This window comes from Staurois parvus, unplaced genomic scaffold (genome assembly GCF_062004578.1).
Source record: "Staurois parvus isolate SC_StPar_1 unplaced genomic scaffold, SC_StPar_1.0 ptg000340l, whole genome shotgun sequence".
Classification (NCBI taxonomy): domain Eukaryota; kingdom Metazoa; phylum Chordata; class Amphibia; order Anura; family Ranidae; genus Staurois; species Staurois parvus.
In genome coordinates, this window is record NW_028318136.1 from 2,402,634 (window position 1) to 2,416,428 (window position 13,795).

Consider the following 13,795-nt stretch of genomic DNA (forward strand, 5'->3'; position numbering starts at 1 on the left):
TTTAGGGAGATTTCCCTTCACTTCCTGTCTCAGAGACACAACAGGAAGTGAGAGGAAATCTCCCAGATTGAGGGTTTTCCCCTCTTAGTTGTTTTGTATAGATTGCAGAAGAGTTAAAAACCTTCTTGTGTTTTTTTTTTTTTTTGCTGTTTATGTACCATTTGGGAAATTCCCCTCCACTTCCTGTCCCAAATATGCAACAGGAAGCGAGTGGAAATCTCTTGAAGTGAAGGGAATTCTCCCTTTGTTACATTGGATAGAGCAGGGTAAGTGCGAAAAAAAAGCCCTTTTTTTTTTGCAGTTTACCATTGGGGAAATTCCCTTTCACTTCATGTCCCAAAAATGCAACAGGCAGTGAGAAGAAATCTCCCAAAATGAAGAAATTCCCCACGTGGTTGCATTGGATAGAGCGGGGGAACTGCTAAACCACCCTGTCAGATTACTTTTTGATGTCTGTGTACCTTTAGGGATATTCCCTTTCACTTCCTGCCCCAGAGACACAACAGGAAGTCAGAAGAAATCTCCAAAACAGAGGAAAATCTCCACTTAGTTGTTTTGGGTAGCGTAGGAGAGGGTTAAAACCCCTTGTTTGTGTAACACTGGGGAGATTTCTCCTTCATTTCCTGTCCCAGAGATGAGATGCAACAAGAAATTAGATGAAATCTCTCAAAGTGTGGAAAATCTCCCTCTTAGACAGTTGTTTTGGATAGAAGAGGAAAGGGTTAAAACTCCAGTGTCAGGTTATTTTATTTTTTTGCTGTGTACCTTTTGGGGAAACATTCTTTTATTTCCTGCCCCAGAGACACTAAGAAGTTAGAGGAAATCTCCCAAAGTGATGGAAATCCCCCTCTTAGATGCTTTGGATAGAGCAGGAAAGGGTTAAAACCCCTATTTGTGTAACATTGAGGAAATTTCTCCTTTACTTCCTGTCCCAGAGATGAGATACAACAGGAAATTAGGAGAAATCTCCCAAATGTGAGGGCAACTCCACCCTTAGCTGTTTTGGATGGAGTATGAAAGGCTTAAAACTCCGTCAGGTTGTTTTTTGCTATGTAACATTATGAAAATTCCCCTTTTACTTCCTGTCCCAGACACACAACAGGAAGTTAGATGAAATCTCCTAGCGGGAGGTAGTTCCCTTTGTAGACTTTTGTTTTGGATGGCATAGAAAAAGGTTTTTTAATAAAAAAAACTTTTATTTTAATCCTGTCAGTGTAACATTAGGGAGATTTCTCCTACACTTCCTGTTCTAGGGTTGCAACATCAAGTTAGAAGAAATTTCCCAATGTGTAGGGAATTCCGCTCTTAGATGTTGTTTTTGGATAGAATATGAAAGGTTTTTTTTTTTTTTTTTGCTGTGTACTATTAGGGAAATTTCCTTGCACTTCCTGTCCCAGAGATGCATCAGGAAGTCACATGCAATCTCCCAAATTGAGGAAATTCCCCTTGTAGACAGTTGTTTTACACGGAGCAGGAAAGGGTAAAAAAAACTCCTGTCATTTTATTAATGGTTGACTACTATTGGGGAGAAGTGGCAGTCTCCCAAAGTGTATCAATTCCCTTCTTAGATAGTTGTTTTTTGTTTTGTTTTTTTTGGGATAGAGTAGGGAGGGTTAAGCCTCCTGTCATTTTATTTTTTTGATGTGTCTGTCCCTTTAGGGAAATTCTCCCTAACTTCTTGTTCCAGAGACCTAACAGGAAGTTGGAGGAAATCTCCCAAAGTGGAAGGAATTCTCCTCTTTGTTGTTTTGGATGGGGCAGGAAAGGGTTAAAACCCCCGCCATTTTATTTTTGGAGGGCTGTCTACCATTGAGCAATTTCCCCCTCACATCCTGCTCCAGAGATGCAAGTAGAAGAGAATCTCTAAAAGTAAAGCAACGGCACACCTAAGTGCTCCATCCGATGAGCGCGCTGTGCCGCAGTCGTGATGCATGCACGGGAATGTCGCCATCATGGCTTGGCCATTCAAACAGTGAACCCGGAAGGAAGACAGGGTGAAATCGGAATCCTTGACAGTGGTGGCACCAGGCTGCTGGTGTGTATACCAGTATTATGACATTTTATTTATTTCAGGTACTTATATAGCGCCATCAATTTACGCAGCACTTTACATATATATTGTACATTCACATCAGCCCCTAACCCTCAAGGAGCGTACAATCTAAGGTCCCTAACTCACATTCATACATACACATACTAGGGCCAATTTAGACAGGAGACAATTCACCTACCAGCATGTCTTTGGAGTGTGGGAGGAAACTGGAGTACCAGGAGGAAACCTACGCAGGCACAGGGAAAACATGCAAACTCCAGGCAGGTGGTGCCATGGTTGGGATTCAAACCAACAACCCTAGTACTGCCAGGTGGAAGTGCTAACCATTCAGCCATGACATGGCTACTAAATATTTCACGGTCAACTGTTAGTGGATTATAACAAAGTGGAAGCAACTGGGAACAACAGCAACTCAGCCACCAAGTAGTAGGCCACGTAACATGACAGAGCGGGGCCAGCGCATGCTGAAGCGCACAGTGCGCAGAAGTCGCCAACTGTCTGCAGAGTCAATAGCTAAAGATCTCCAAACTTCATGTGGCCTTCAGATCGGCACAACAACAGTGCATAGAGAGCTTCATGGAATGGGTTTCCATGGCCGAGCAGCTGCATCCAAGCCTTACATCACCAAGTGCAATGCAAAGCGTCGGATGCCGTGGTGTAAAGCACGCTGTCACTGGACTCTAGAGCAGTGGAGACGTGTTCTCTGAAGTTACCAATCATGCTTCTCTGTCTGGCAATCCGATGGACATGTCTGAGTTTGTCAGTTGCCAGGAGAACGGTACTTGCCTGACTGCATTGTGCCAAGTGTAAAGTTGGGATGAATTAGAGTGGAGACTGCGAGCCTGCGAGGTCCATAAGACATGGATGAGCCAGTTTGGGGTGGAGGAACTTGACTGGCCTGCACAGAGTCCTGACCTCAACCCGATAGAACACCTTTGGGATGAATTAGAGCGGAGACTGCGAGCCAGGCCTTCTTGTCCGACATCAGTGCCTGACCTCACAAATGTGCTTCTGGAAGATTGGTCAAACCTTCCCATAGACACCCTCCTAAACCTTGTGGACGGCCTTCCCAGAAGAGTTGAAGCTGTTATAGCTGCAAAGGGCGGGAACAACTCAATATTGAACCCTACGGACTAAGACTGGGATGCCATTAAAGTTCATGTGCGTGTAAATTCAGGGGTCCCAGTACTTTTGGCAATAAGTAGTGTAGTTAGGCACACATTTAACCCCTTGATCACCGTATTTGTTAACCCCTTCCCAGCCAGTGTCATTAGTACAGTGACAGTGTATAGTATTATCACTGTATTTATGTCAATGGAGAAGTCAGCAGCAGTTAGTCAGTTGGCCCCAGCGTCAGATTACTCCGCCGCACTATCGCAGTCCCATTATAAGTCACTGATCAACACCATTAGTAGTAGAAAATAATAAAAAATTCTAATAAATATATATATATATATATATATATATATATATATATTATTTTTCTTTATTACACACACCGTAGTTTTTAGGTGCTATACCTTTCACACTACATATATATATATATATATATATATATATATATATATATATATATATAGTGTGAAAGGTATAGCACCCAAAAACTACAGTGTGAGTAATAAATATATATATATATATATATATATATATTACTCACACTGTAGTTTTTAGGTGCTATACCTTTCACACTATATATATATATATATATATATATATATATATATATATATATATATATATACACACACACTTATTGGATTTTTTTTTTTTTTTATCAAAGAAATTGAGGAGAATAGATTTTAGCCAAGATTTATGAAGACATTTGAGTTTTTTATTGGATATGTTTTGCAGAAGAAAGTAAAAAATATTGTGTTTCTTTTCATTTTCGGTCTTTAATTTACAAATCACAAGAAAAACAAATAGTGATAAAAATATTACCATAAGGAAGCTCTATTGGTGTGAAAAAATTGTATACATTTTGTTTGGGTGCGTTGCATGCCTGCGCAATTAACAGTTAAAGTAGCACAGCGCTAAATAGCCAAACATGGCCTGGTAAAACCTTCCAGAGCTCAGGCCTCCTTTAACACGGACCAACAAGATGTGCAGCAAAGTTACAAATTTTCCCGAATTATGCATCTAATTATGTTCTGTATGGAAGTACGGGTAGAGTTACATACCACTTGTAGGCGTTATTAGATGTTTTACATATCTTTTTTTAGTTGTAGGCTTGATGATCCATGAATAATAGATGGAGTGCAGAAAAAAAGCTCAATGTTTACTGTATCACCGTGATCCGTCACTAATAGGATTACAGCAGTGGGCAGTTTGTTATTCCCCGGCCTTGTAAGAGCACAGCGAGATGTGATTGGATTAATGTCCTTAGCTATTTTACTCCACAATCTGCTGCTGTAGTAAACAATCTCCATTGTATATGTGAACATTAACAAACTCCAACTACTGGAAATAAAACCATTCAGGCTGCTTGATCCTCCTCCTTGCTATGCCGTTTGATATTACTTTTATATTCTTATTGAAAGCATTAGCTTTACCTTTATTTTTACTGCTGATATTGGCAGATGTCTACATCTCTGCTACACTGAGTCAGGTGGGGGGACGGATTAGCAGATGGCTTATGTGACTGGACAGTGAAAGAAGAAGCAGCTCATCTCTCTTGTCACTCTGCTCTCTCTATCAAACATGCTTCTTGCACTGCAGAACAAATGTTTTGTTATTTGTGCAGCTTCTCCCTCCAGTCTGAGTTCTGCTGCAAGAGACTGGTACCAACACAAATTCAGGTACTTACAACAACAACAAAAAAACACTAATATTAACCAGTGTCAGGGCAGGCACGGTGGAATGGACGGGCAGGCCTAATGGTAGGGCATGCACCGACTGACGACAGCCACCACCCACAGACCGGAGTCCCTCAGGGCGCGGAGTCTAAGCCCCAGGCTGCCTTTCACCAGGGCCCCTGATGGTGGGGATGGACTTGACGCGGCCAGGGACCAGGTCGCGGCCCCCGAGTAACCCCAGCTTCGGTAATGGCCGCCGCCAATGGCGTATAGCTGGTGGGAACCAGATGGGAAACGATAAGGTAGTCGGACAGGCCGGGTCGATAACAGCGGGGCAGACAGTACAAGACGGTAGGCAAGAATACACCGGTCACAAGCCGGGTTCAGCAACGGGAGGTCAGATAAAGGGATAAGGCTGAGAATAGTCTTAGTCAAAGCCGAGTCAGTTTCCAGGAGAACAACGAGAGTAGAACCAGAGCTTGCTGCAACACAATCATACAGGACACGAATGCAAAGAGCAAGTGCAGACAACAGGCTTAAATATGATCAACCACACCCTTGTGGGGAATGGACCGCAGAGGCCTGAAAGCATAAAAGGCTCCCACCATGCTTTGCAGAAACCTAAGATGGATGCCAGCACATGGAGCAGAACCAACTCTGAGGAAAGGTAGCACCTTGACAACCACTTCCCGTCCGGCCTATGTACATAAACGGCCGGACGGTAGCAGTGCAGGAGTGGGTGGCTGTTTATAAGCGGCCCCCACATGCACTGCCTCCGGACACAGAGGAACACCGACCACTGTACGGGACCTCTGCGTGAGGTCCTGAACATGTGATCACTGACTGGCCAATCGGTGATCACATGAATAGAAGCAAGCAAGATGTCACTTGCTGACATCATTGCCTAATACTAGTGAAATTTGCGAATGATCACAGAGGTCACATGGTACAGGGCTATTCATAACAGCCTTGTACCATGTGATAAGCTGTGACCAATCACAGCTCACACAGTAGTTCTCAATGGCTGCAAGAATGCTACCAGAGAGAAGGAGAAATGATTGCTTTTACAGCTTTTATGGGTGTAAAAGCAATCAGTGTAAAAAAAAAAAAACAAATCATCACACCCCACAAGTAGTACAGTGTCACTATGGTGACTCTGTACTGCTAGGGTGACAGTATGTAAAAAAAAACAAAACGCAACATACATAATATAAAAATCTTAAAAAAAATTAAATTATAATTTTTGGTTATAAACTAATTTGGGTAATTTCTTTTTACTAAAAAGATAGATGAATACATTTGGACCAAGATTTATTAAGAAAGATTATTTATTTGCAAAATTTTACAAGAAAAACACTTTTTTCTCAAAATGTTTGGACTTTTTCATTTACATAGCAAAAAAAAATAAATTCCCAGTGGTGAATAAATACCACCAAAATAAAGTTTTATCTGTCTCAAAAAAATTAATATGGTTACAGTGTTGCATGACCGCGCAATTGTCATTCAAAGTGTGATAGCACTGAAAGCTGAAAATTGGCCTGAGCAGGAAGAGGCTGAAAATGTCCGGACTTGAAGTGGTTAAAAGCGGTAGTGGAAAAAAAAAAAAAAAAATTCCCCTTGCAAAACAATGTCATAATGTGCTAGTATGGATTGTATACTAGCACATTATAAAAGACTTACCATAGAAGGAAGCCCTCCAATGGTGCGCCAGCACCGCTGACAGGGCTTCCATCTTCACCTGGCCTTCCTTCCGGGTTTGCGGGCTCTGGCTGCTTGATTGGCTGAGCTGCAATGACGTCACTCCCTCGCGCACGGGAGTCTCGGCCGCGGCACAGAGCTCTGAAGGAGCTGCACAGGTATGTTTTCTACTCCTTCAAATTTTCTCACCATTGTGGTCGAAGCAAGCGTCGTTTTTTTTTTTTTTTTTGGCCCACTAATGATTATAAAGTTTAATGAATATTCTTAAACAAATTTTTTTTAACAAAATTTGTCTAGTGTATGGGCAGCTCTATGACTGAAAATCCTTCTGTCCCACCTCTCACTGTAGTAGGATTGGCCAATACTGAACAGGATGGGGATGTCAATCACTTCAGTCATGGGTGGGACTGACTGAGAAGATGACTGCCTAGATAGCTCACACTTTGCAAAAAAAATAAAATGCAAAGCATGGAGGTGCTCTAAATACAGATGGGGTACGGAACACCCCCTGAAAGGTCATTTCCTGCTTGTGTGATCGGCTCACTGATTTTCCCAGAAGTTTGCACTAAGATACAAGTCAGATTTTGAGCATCCCCTGCAATGAAAATGTCATTTTTGGTGAGATACTTCCAAAGGGAAACTACGTTTAAAGCGATGCAGACCCTGCCAATTTCCTCATAAGTGTCCTGCAGGTGTAGCAGCGTTAACCACTTGCCCTCCAGAGGATTTACCCCCCCCTTCCTAACCAGGCAATTTTTTGCGATACGACACTGCAATACTTTAACTGACAATTGCGCAGTCATGCAACGCTGCACCTAAATTAAATGTGTGTCCTTTTTTCCCACAAATAGAGCTTTCTTTCGGTGATATTTGATCACCTGTGAGTTTTTTTATTATTAGCACTATAAACAAAAAAGATTGACAATTCTGAAAAAAAAAAAAAAATAAATATATATAAATGTGAATTTCAGACCCCTCCATGATTTCTAAGTGGGAGAACTTGCAAAATCGCAGGGTGTTCAGATACTTCTGTTCCTCACTGTATTTGACTTTTTGCTATAAAACATATCCAGTAAAAAAAAATTAAAAATCAAATGTCGTTATGACACTGGGCAGGAAGGGGTTAACACCTGGGGCGATCAAAGGGTTAACTGTGTGCTGTTTTACATAATGTGCTGTGTGTGTGTTACTAGGGAAGCATGCTGCTGTGTATTTCTCTGTGCAGAGAAATAAACAGGGGCATGTTGCTGCTGGTAGGAAAGAGACCTGTGGTGTTTACACACAGGTCTCTCCCGTCAGTGTTACATACATATATACACACATATATACACACACTATATTGCCAAACGTATTGGTTGGCCGGCCTTTACACGCACACATGACCTTTAATGACATCCCAGTCTTAGTCCGTAGGGTTCAATATTGAGTTGGTCCCGCCCTTTGCAGCTATAACAGCTTCAACGCTTCTGGGAAGGCCGTCCACAAGGTTTAGGAGGGTGTCTATGGGAAGGTTTGACCATTCTTCCAGAAGCACATTTGTGAGGTCAGGCACTGATGTCGGGGGAGGAGGCCTGGCTCACAGTCTCCGCTCTGATTCATCCCAAAGGTGGTCTATGGGGTTGAGGTCAGAACTCTGTGCAGGTCAGTCAAGTTCCTCCATCCCAAACTGGCTCCTCCATGTCTTTATGGACCTTGCTTTGGGCACTGGTGTGCAGTCATGTTGGAACAGGAAGGGACCATCCCCCAAACTGTCCCCACAAAGTTGGGAGCATGAAATTTGTCCAAAATGTCTTGGTATGCTGACGCCTTAAGAGTTCCCTTCACTGGAACTAGGGGGCCAAGCCCAACCCCTCAAAAACAACCCCACACCATGATCCCCCCTCCACCAAACTTTACACTTGGCACTATGCAGTCAGGCAAGTACCGTTCTCCTGGCAACCACCAAACCCATACATGTCCATCAGATTCCCAGACAGAGAAGCGTGATTGGTCACTCCAGAGAACACGTCTCCACTGCTCTAGAGTCCAGTGGTGGCGTGCTTTACACCACTGCATCTCGCATTTTACATTGCACTTGGTGATGTAAGGCTTAAATGCAGCTGTTCGGCCATGGAAACCCATTCCATGAAGCTATAACAGCTTCAACTCTTCTGGGAAGGCTGTCCACAAGGGTTAGGAGGTGTTTAGCTATTGACTCTGCAGACAGTTTGCGACTTCTGCGCACTGTGTGCTTCAGCATGCGCTGACCCCGCTCTGTCATTTTGCGTGGTCTACCACTTGGTGGCTGAGTTGCTGTTGTTCCCAGTTGCTTCCACTTTGTTATAATACCACTAACAGCTGACCGTGGAATATTTAGTAGCCAGGAAATGTCACGGATGGACTTATTGTACAGGTGGCAACCTATCACGGTACCACGCTTGAGTTCACTGAGCTCCTGAGAGCGACCCATTCTTTCACAAATGTTTGTAGAAGCAGTCTGCATGCCTAGGTGATGATTTTATACAGCTGTGGCCATGGAGGTGATTGGAACACCTGAATCCAATGATTTGGAGGGCTGGGCCAATACTTTTTGCAATATAGTGTATATGATTGAAGTGTGCTGCTTTTACTACTAGATCTCTTTGTTCCTTATTCCTGCTTTTTCCCTCTGTATAGAGCTTTGTGGTGATTGTCAACATAGAGCTCTTGGCTGTAATTGGACACAGCCAGTCAGCAGGTCCTGGCTGTGACTCGTTGGCTGGGATGTACTGACAGGCTCCTGGTGTGTACAATCACATGTGCGTACATTGCTTTGCCTGTGTGGGCTTCCCGTCTGCAGTACATTGAGGGCAGGTGGTCTGCAAGTGTTTAAAGCGGAATTATGCCCAAATTAACTTGGTTACATCCAGCTGCCCATACATGGATTGAATCCCCTTCTGTGTAAGGGACATGCATCATTCGCCCAGAGCCGCCTCCACAATGCCGTGATCAAGGCCTAAGCCATTGTCATCAGACCTAAGCGTTATCAGGTGGAGGTGGAAGGCCTAGACCTGAGTAATGCCAGCCATAGTTGGGTCGAAAATCGGACAATTTTTCGGCCGAAAAAAAATCTGTCGATTTTCGCACCGTTAATGGGTTAATTGATCGGCCGTTTTCCTAGATTTGTCAGATTTTTTTGATCGGTAAAGTTGGAAACAAATCGGCCGATTTTGCCGATCGGCCGATTTTCGCGGCAATGGTGGGCAAATTGGCCGATCTTTTTACCGATAAAAAAAATCTGCGCATGAGCCATGACCAGGAAGAGGAAGGAGGAGGAGGAGGAGAATTCCAGTCCGCTGTTATATTTGACATTAAAAAGTATTGCGGTTGCAACAATGTATCTATTTGTATCCGAAAAACATCTGTATCTGAAATGGATACAAATAGATACAATGTTGCAACCGCAATACTTTTTAATGTCAAATATAATAGCGGAGCTCTCTGCAGGGACAGAAGTAATTAAATGCCGGCCGTAGACGGGAAGAAAATCGGCCAAATTTTTTTTTAATACTGTTGGTGGTAACGTTGGCCTATTGAACGACCGATTTTTTTTTCCGTTTTTTTGTTAAAAAAAACAGCCGGTTTGCTCCCCATCTATGGCCTGCATAAGGCTGGCCATACATTATACAATTTTCTTGAGGATTTTTCTTTAGATTTACCAAAAACCATAGAATATGGGGTCAAACCTAAACAACACTTTCAAATGCATCCAATTAGTCAGGCCCTTGCACTACATAGTTGAAGGTAAATCTAAAAGAAATTGGACAGAAAATTGTATAGTGTATGGTCAGTGTTATGCAGGCCATAGATGGGTCGAACATCGGGCGATTTTTCGAACGACAAATGAAAAATCGGTCGTTTGTTCGGCCGACGTTACCAACAACGAGTAAAAGAATTGGCCGACTAAATCATAAAGTTCACCCCTTAAAGTCTGTCCCTTGCAGGTCACTGCTCATGCACCAATTTTTTTTTTTTTTTTTTTTTTTTTTATCGTTAAAATGATCGGCTGATTTTGCCATCATTGCCGGGAAAATCGTCCGCAAATTTTCCAACATGACTGATAATCTCAAAGTGCAAAAATCCCGCAAAATCGGCCGATTTTTTTTTTTTTTTTTTTCGGACAAAAACTTGACTGATTTTTGAACCGTCTATGGCCGGCATTAGTTTGCTTTCACATCTGCAGCATAAATGCATATATGTTATTACTGCATTTTCTACCACATGTGCTATGCATTTTTTTTACAGGATATGAGACTTAAAAAGCGCACCAAAAAGGCAATCGTTTTGATGTGGTTTTGCTGGGTTTTCCATTGGTCTCAATGGGAAGGTGCATTTTTGGTGCATATTATTATTATATATATTTTTTTTGTTTGTTTTGTTATCACACCAAACCACCAAAAATGCAGCAAACCCCTAACGGATCAGTGTGAACAGTTCCATAGGAATACATTGTCACACCTTTTTTCTTCAGGTTTTTTTTTTAACGCAAAAGCAGAAGAAAAAGCGATGATTGTGTAAGCAGCCTAAGTGGTATTAGCTGCTCAGCTTGTGCAACGTGAACCTGTTACCTTGTCTACTATGATCAGTGTATAGGTTCACTTTATAAAGCGTCTTATGGAAAGCAGTTTGCAGTACGTGGTCACTGGCTGTTTATTGTGCAATAGAGGAATCTGTAGTCCTTCTTGTCGATGGGCTCTTGTGTCATTGTGCCTTTTCCCAAGGTCTCATGACAATGCAGTCACACCATTGACCTAAAAAAATAAAAATCTCCGCTAGAGTCGTGATTCTTTAATAATTGCTTGTTTAGTACAAAAGTGGAGAAACTAAAATCTATCGCCTGTCATTTTTATCCTAAGCATCTCCATGGTAACTACCTTTTTAGTTTTTCCTTGATCGTGGGAGATGGCAACAGAGAAAGCAAAAAGCAGAATAAATTTTTAGTCCATGTATTCCATGTAATATATAGTACATTATATGGTATTCCCATCCTGGCTATTGCTTAATTCATTCCCCTTACAGTTTTTTAACATTTAGTCTAAATTTTTAAGATTATATATATATATATATATATATATATATAAATTTAATTGGGATTTTTATTGTTTCTGATTATAATTCAAAAATATACATGCACATGTGCTAGGGGCAGATATATTATTTTTATTATTAAAATGGTTGTAAAGGCAAGACATTATTTCCTTAATGCAATCCTTGCACTAAAGTGGTCGTGAAGGCTGCAGATTTTTTTCCTTCATGTATTCCTATGCATGAAGGTAAAAACCCCTTCTGCGTGCAGCAGCTCCCGTAATAGTTATCCAAGCCGCACCCTGATCCAGCGATGTGTATGAGAGCCTTGGCTCTCCAGAGACTCTCCCTCCTCATTGGTCTGTCGGTCACAGCCAGTGAGCCAATGAGGAGAGAGAGGGGGCTGGGCCAGCCCACAGCTCTGTGTGTGAATGGACATGCTGAGCAGTGGCTCAGTAGCCCCCATAGAAAGCTGCTTGCTCTGCGGGCACTCAGCAGGAGGGAGAAGCAACAAGTGCCGATGGGGGACCCTGAGAAGAGGAAGTTCGGGGCTGTGGTGTGTAACATCATTGCACAGAGCAGGTAAGTTTGAAATGTTTTTTTTTTTTTTGCGTTTTAATATCACTTTAAAGTAAAAAAATGTCCCAGTATTTGTCTTGCTGTCTCACCTACCTATATATTTACTTATCTTGATCTAGCGCTGTGCCTGTGTGCAGCAGCCCTGGTCTTACTTCCTCTCCTTACACACAGAGGCAGCAGCGGTTCCTGTTGCTGTCAGTATAATGATGTGATGAGGGAGTGGGGGCGGGGTCAAGCCCCTCTGTGTGTGTCAATGGCTGCACACAGCCCAGCTCGAAGCAAAATTGCAGGTGTAAAATTTAAAAGTGAATACTTGTGAGCTATTATGAATGAGGTGTTCAGTTGAATAATTATCTGCTAAATAATGTGCTTGGTTCGCTGGCACTTACACAAACCCACTTAGTTGTGTGCCTATTATCCAATTATATACCCTTATAGTGCCGCGCTCCTATTATAAATACTTTATCACAAAATATATCACACTTATAAATAAATAAACTTAATAAATTAATTAATACATGAAAAATATGACAAAATAAATTAATGTGACATATTATAAATAAATAAATCAAACCACATTTGTGTTTAAAACATACCATATGCAATCAATCAATTTTTATAATAGTGCAAATTCAATAATAAATGTGCAAATGTAATCAATAAAGTGCATGAATAAAAGTCTTTTTATAAATATGTGCAATGTGCAGGTGAACTCCTTATTCCCTCTTTCCAGGTGCCGTGTAGTCTCAATATGCGCTCACCTTAATATTTGCCTAAAATAAATTTAATTTGTCATATTTTTCATGTATTAATTTATTAAGTTTATTTATTTATAAGTGTGATATATTTTGTGATAAAGTATTTATAATAGGAGCGCGGCACTATAAGGGTATATAATTGGAAAATTGCAGGTGTGCCACCTTAGCAAGTGGCATGCTCTGGGGGCACACACAGAAGAAGAGGCACTAAGAGCACAGGTGGGGGACCTCAGAGGAGGAGGTTAGGGGCAATACCATTGCACAGAACAGGTAAGTATAACATGTTTGTTATTTATTATGGGCATTTACTGTATATAGCACCAAAAACATGCACAGTGCTTTGCATATTGTACATTCACATCAGTCCCTGCCCTCATGGAGGTTACAATTTGCGGTCCCTACCTCACATGTATACACACATACTAGGGCTAATTTGGACAGGAATCTTGGAAGAAAATGGATTACTGAGGGGAAACTCACGCAAGAACAGGAAGAATATGCAAACTCCAAGGGGTCTCCAAGCTTTCTAAGCAAAGGTCAGGCCAGGCCAGGTTATGGCCCTTCAGACTTTAGAGGGGGCGGACTGTGGACACAGTCCGATAATAAATGCCCCAGAGTCAGTTGGAATAAATAATGCCCCAGGCTTGGTGGTCAGTGGGGGTAAGAAACTTACATAGAGCCTGTGGTCAGTAGTAGGAGGAATAGTTCCTTCATTGATATTAGTAGAAGGAATAGTGCCACAACAATAGTGTCAGTGAAAGGATTGGTATCCAATCAGTTTCATTGAAAGGCATAGTACCCTCTCATTGGGGCCAGTGGGAGAAATTGTGCGCCCTCATTGGTGCCAGTGGGAGGAATTGTGCCCCCTCATT

At 41.9% G+C, this 13,795-nt stretch overlaps 1 protein-coding gene across 1 annotated transcript in view; it reads left to right on the forward strand.

Moving 5' to 3' along the window:
- The window catches only part of NAPA (NSF attachment protein alpha), a 37,993-nt gene that overhangs the window by 494 nt on the left and 23,704 nt on the right, over positions 1-13,795 (forward strand). The gene's annotated exons all lie outside the window — the stretch shown is intronic.